General features: G+C 49.1%; 1 pseudogene; it reads left to right on the top strand.

Annotated features, from left to right (window-relative positions):
• Positions 1-2,392, top strand: part of LOC102870367 — a 21,884-nt pseudogene extending 19,492 nt beyond the window's left edge.
• The last annotated feature ends 3,207 nt before the right edge of the window (positions 2,393-5,599 follow it).

Here is a 5,599-nt window from a genome sequence, read left to right as displayed (position 1 = left end):
AAACATGGGTGTGCATATATCTGCTTGGATGTCAGCTATGGTCTCTTTGGGATATATTCCCAGTAGTGGAATTGGTGGGCCAAATGGTATCTCTATTTGCAACTTTTTGAGAAAGTGCCATACTACCTTCCACAGTGGTTGCACCATTTTACACTCCCACCAACAGTGAATAAGGGTTCCAGTTTCTCCACAACTTCGCCAGCATTTGTTTGCTATGTAGAATTTTTTTTTAAATTTAGTTTATTTTTCATTTCAATGAACATCTACAGAGATTTTGGAATTCCATTCATTCATTGTTGCACCCTCCTTCTGGCACAAATCCTTCCACCCTCCCCCCCCCATGTAGAATTTTTTTAAAAATAATTTTAATTAAAATTTACAGAGACTTTGGATTTCCATTCATCCATTGTTGCACTTTTCTCCCTGCCTACCCGTCCCCCCAAATTTGCTCTTCTCTTTGAAAAGTAAAATTTTTTCAGTGTTACACAATACCTCCCCAAGTCCACTCCACTATGCAGCCTTTATTTTGGACTCCTGTCTTGACAATAATAACTAATCATATATCCCTTTTAAGCAGTTTTGTACCTCATCTGTTACAATGCAGTATACATTATTTATCTCCTCTTTTCTCAGGCTCCCCCAACTGTGATGTCAGTCCCACATTACAACACTGGTACTGTGTAGCATTTGTCCTTCTGTGACAGAGACTTTACTCAGCATAATGTCCTCCAGGGTCATCCATTTTTATATAATGATTCATGAATTCCTTCTTTTTCAATACAGCGTAGTATTCCATTGTGTGAATATACCTGGGCTTCTCTATCCATTTGTTTGTTGATGGGCACTTGGGTTGTTTCCACCTCCTTGCTTTTGTGAACAAAGCCGCAATAAATATGGGTGTGTAGTTAGGATTTTTCTTTTTGTCTATGTGGTTGGTGTTTTTTCCTTTGTTTTTTTTTTTTTTTTCAGCACATCCTATCTTGAAATATAATTATTTTATTACACTTTGGATCTTCTATGGAGTCATAAACTATCTTAGTGCATATGCCGGGTCGAATACCCTTTTTATTTCTTCGAATACACTTTTGTAGACTCTGTATGATGTCCTATAAATGAAGATTAACCAATAATGTCTATAAAGTACCTAGCATCAATTAACACATAAGACACAAGTAGTTACTTAACAAACGTTAATTCTTATTTGGGCATTGTTGGTGGCCTTGCAACCTAGCAGGCTTTCAATAAATGCTTGAGTTTTGAATGAGGGTCAGTAAAAGGAGTGTTCCTATTAACTTCTGGTGGGTTTCAGTAGCCTTGGTGAGGGTCGCTCCTCACCAGTGGAAATGCTGTGGTTTTGCCTCCTAAGAGGCAGACATCTTTTCTGCTGTGTAGGAGAGGCAGAGCCTGTGGGCTTGGCTGACGGGTCCCAGTGCCTGTGCCTGTTAAGGGGCTCCAGCCAGGGCCTGCCGTACTCCTAGTCGGCTTGTGCCGTGGCCCCTCAGCCCCTCCCCACAAATGTTCAGCGGAACAGGGGATTAGGTTCTGGCAGCACAGCTGGGATTTGGGCGGCCATTCTACTGTCGACAATAGCACGCAGCCACCGGGACAGGAGAGCTTAGGCCTTCACTCCAGGGCTCCAGTCGGCCTGGGCTTCTTGTTTGGGTGGCCTGGGGGAGGAGCAAGCCCAGCACCAAATCCTGGCCTTGCCACGCAGAAGGTATGGGCTAGAGAGAGTCCCTCGGGGATGGGCTTGGGGGATTGCCTTGTCCCAGGGCAGGCGCGCCCCCGGAAGGAGGTGAGGCGCTTTGTGTGTGAGCAGCGTGTGTGTATGTCTGTGTGTGTGCGCGCGCGCGCGCATACTTAAGCCCGCCCTGGAGGCAGCAGGAAGCTGCCCTGGGGAAAGACCTGCGTCCCTCTTGCTTTTCAAAGTCTATGTTCCTGGGTCTTCCTCTTGGCTTCCTTCATTAGGCTTCTCTGGGCCTTATCTGATCGTTGCTGGCTAGAGAGATGGACAGGCTGTCAGTCCTGTCTTAGGCCTGGGTGGAAGCGAGCGCGAAGGGGGAGTGTCCGGTGCTAACAGGTCGGTCAGGCAGGCCGCTGGGAGCTGTGTTTTGTGTCTTCCGGCCACAGCTGGGTTTGGCTCTCGCCGCTGTGGCAATCCAGTAATTTTGTCGGCCGGCTCGTGGCCCCCTCCCCCGCTCCCCCCAAAGCTTCATTCTCTTGCTGCAGGGCCAGGCCTCCTCGGCAGCCCCTCTCCCTCGCAGGGCGCCCCTCGCCCCTCCCCCGCCGCCCCCTGGTGGAGCGGCGCCCGGCTCCGCTCTCGGCTCCCGGCTCGGGGCTCTACGCGCTCGGGCTCGCTGTGCCTTTAAAGAAAGCAGACTCCTGGCTGTGACGCACTTCTGGCTGTCAGCCAGGAAGATCGCTCCTGCCAGGCTGACTGGGAAGAAAACCCAACAACTTTTCTTTTGTGTGTGGGGTTACTTTCCACCGCCCCCCCTTCCTCTCCTTTCAAGATTTAGATGCTAATGGCGGATTAAGACCTGTAGATACGTTTGGCTCTAGGAGTCTGGTAAGGCCTCCGTGCGCTGAGACTTTTTCTCCCTCACTCTTTCTCTGGGTTTTTGTTCAAACATGGACGAGGGGGTGGGGTGGCTTCTCCCCCCTCACCTCCCTTTCGTGCGCCATCCTTAAAGGGGAGGGAGAGGCCGGGCGAGCAAGTAAACACACTGGGAAGCAGGCGCTGGGAGAGCTTGCCAACATCCGGGAGTTGGCGCCTTTCAGAGCAGAGCGTTGCTTTCTTTCCTCTCTGCGTAGATGTCAGCGTGTTTTTGTTCAGAGGGGGAAAGCGTGTGCGCCTGCACTTTGAGCTGTAGAGAGAGCTCAGAAGAGGGCTTCATTCCCAAGTGAGGCCCTGGGTGTGTACGCGGTGGTGGGGAGTGAAACCAGGTTCCTTTTTTTTTAAGCTGGTGGGGACCCGGGAGGGATGTGCATATAACAGTGGAGGCAGGTGCTGATGAACTAACTGCTCGAGCGCCAGAGTGGGCCCAGTTGGGTGTGTGTGTACTTAGGGTATGTAAGTATGTATGTGTGGTTGTGATGTGATGTGGCCACAGGCCCCAAATCTAGCTCAGGTTTGCACCCCTTTTGCCCACATTCTTCTCATCTGAGCCCTGCAGAGGAGACAGGGGAGATAAAACACTTGAAGAAATGGGAAATCCTGGTTGTCTCCTGTAATCGCCTCCTCATTCCTTTCCAGGGTCTTGGGGCTTTGGCCCAAAAGAGAGGGTGGTCTGTGTGAAGAGGGGCAGGCCTGAGCCAAGAGATAGTCCCTTTTTGGGGGTTCTGGGAATACATTCAGCTAGCTATCAGGTTTGCCCCTGACCTCAGGTGTAGCCACAGGGACTCTGGACTTGGGCCAGTCCACTCTGGAGTTGCAAAGGTTTGCGTTTTTCTTTCCATATCTTCGCATGGAACTGCTGGTTCTTTGGCCTTTTACCTTCTCTGAGCCAAGGGAGGAACCAACAAGATACTTTCCTTTTTTCTCTAAGACAGCCTATGGGATACAGCTCCGCCTTGCTGGGCCTCTCTGGAGTAACCTACCAGGTGAAGCTTGCCAGACCCTCCCAGAGTTAGAGGAGGAGCTTCGGATCAGGATACTCTTTCAGATCAAGAAGAATTCCTTCCAAAAAGGAATGCAGATCGTGGAATTCTTAGAACAATAAGCAGGCAGGCTCTTAGACTAAATGATGGTAAATCTTGCCATTGAGCCAGGGCACAGGTGGGGTAACTATTTCCTTTCTGAGCTATGACTCTATGGGCCCTTGGAAGCACCAGATAGAGGGGGTGGGACTAAAGGGGAAAGGTTTCTTTGAGGTGGGAACTTATATTGGTTTGGGGCCTTGAAATTCTGGGGATGGAAGCTGCACCTAAGTGAACAAGGGTTCAGAGGAGGCAGGGAGCCATGAGCTGAGAGAGCAGTGCAATTTAGCAGCTCTTTGGGACCAAAGGTTACTTTGGTGTTATCTTGAAGTGGGGTTGATGTTCTGGCAGGTAATTAGTGGCCAATAGGTGTTCTCCAAAGGAGTTGGTGCAGCCAGGGTAGGAGGCGTGGTGAGGAGAGTAGTGCTGCCACATTCTACGCCCCCTGGCTTTCAGCCCATCACTTGGTCTGTCCCCTCAAAGTAAAGATTTTGGAAGACCAGACCCTGGAGCTTAGCAACCTGACCCTGTAGTCCTGGTCTCTGCATCTGAGCAGGTGTTTTTCATTAGCTTCAGTCTGGTAGGAACTGCAGCTAGGGGGTTTAACTCTTTGTGACCCAGAAAATGTGCAGGCCAAGTGGCTGTATCTCTGAGAGTGATTTTCCTTGTCCCAATACATCTCCTAATGGGTTACTCTTAAGTGTGTGAAATGGAGATGTGCGGGAGTTGTGTTGTATCAGTCCTAGAATTGTAAAGGGGATATAGGCCTTGCGTTTTATAAGGCAGCTTGGTTTCTTCTTGAGCCCTCAGACATAGAAGGCGCCTTATTAGCTCTGTAACGATTCTGTTTCTGATCCTAGAGGCATTACCTTTCTTGATGAACCGGGTGGGAACTCTGAAAGTACCCCAGAGGACTGGCTTCCCACATTGCATTCCCATGTTTTGTTAGCTGATTGTGGGTTTGGAAGCATGCCAGGTTGAGTGTGGTGGCTCTCTGCAGATCCTTGTATGAAATGGTTCCAGGCTCGCAATTGTGGGGATCTGTTTTACCACACCATCACTCAGTCTTTTGGGTGGGGCTTGCCTCACATTTCAGGGGGAGGGTGGGGAGAATGGTACTCTGGCTTAGAACCCTTGGGTTCCAAGCCAAGGCTTGTTTAAAGCTATAGGCTCAGTGTTGAAGACTAGCTGTCTGGCTTCCATCGTTTACGACACATAGATAAGTGAGTGATGGGGCTTACCTAAAGCCTCTCACCTGAGTGCCCTCACCCCAAGAACATCCTTTAACTCTACATTGCTGTGTTTGGGGGAGCACAGAAAAAAGGCATTTGGCTTTGACCTGGGCTTTTTCTACTTGGTGATGGAACTAGTTTTTTAGTCAGGCTTTCCTGAGAGAACATAGAGATTAAAATGGTTTGCCCCTACAGTGAAGGGAAGGTTGGTTGGTTAAACTTTTGGTCCTGTTTAACTGCCCAGCTGTGGAATCTCTGAGGCTACAAATAAAATTTCTGTGCTTCATCAAAAGAAGAGCAGTTCTTTTTAGACTCCAGAGAAGGAGGAGATAGATGATCTGGACCTGGTTTAGGGCTTTTTTTTTCCCCCTCTTCGCCTTTTTTTTTTTTTAAAGAAACCACAGTTGTATTGAGCATATGCCTGTAACTCTGTCACCACAGGGGCCAAGCATGGTCGCCCCTGGCTTTAGACTGGTCTACCATTAGAAAAGCCATATTGCTCTGTAGTAGTTGAGGCTGCTTCTTTGTCTTCAGTCTGTCTGCCTTCATCCTTGCCTAACTCCAAGGGTAAGCCATGTTTGGTGAAAACACCTAAGACCACAGGACACATAAACCACTTCTCTGCCCTTCTGAGAGTGCCCTCAGTTACTTCACTTGGTCTTAACCAT

This window comes from Elephantulus edwardii, unplaced genomic scaffold (genome assembly GCF_000299155.1).
Source record: "Elephantulus edwardii isolate Elephantulus edwardi_28Jun2011 unplaced genomic scaffold, EleEdw1.0 scaffold00044, whole genome shotgun sequence".
Taxonomy (NCBI): Eukaryota; Metazoa; Chordata; class Mammalia; order Macroscelidea; family Macroscelididae; genus Elephantulus; species Elephantulus edwardii.
The sequence above is the reverse complement of the archived record's forward strand: the minus strand, read 5'-3'. Positions and strand labels throughout refer to the sequence as shown.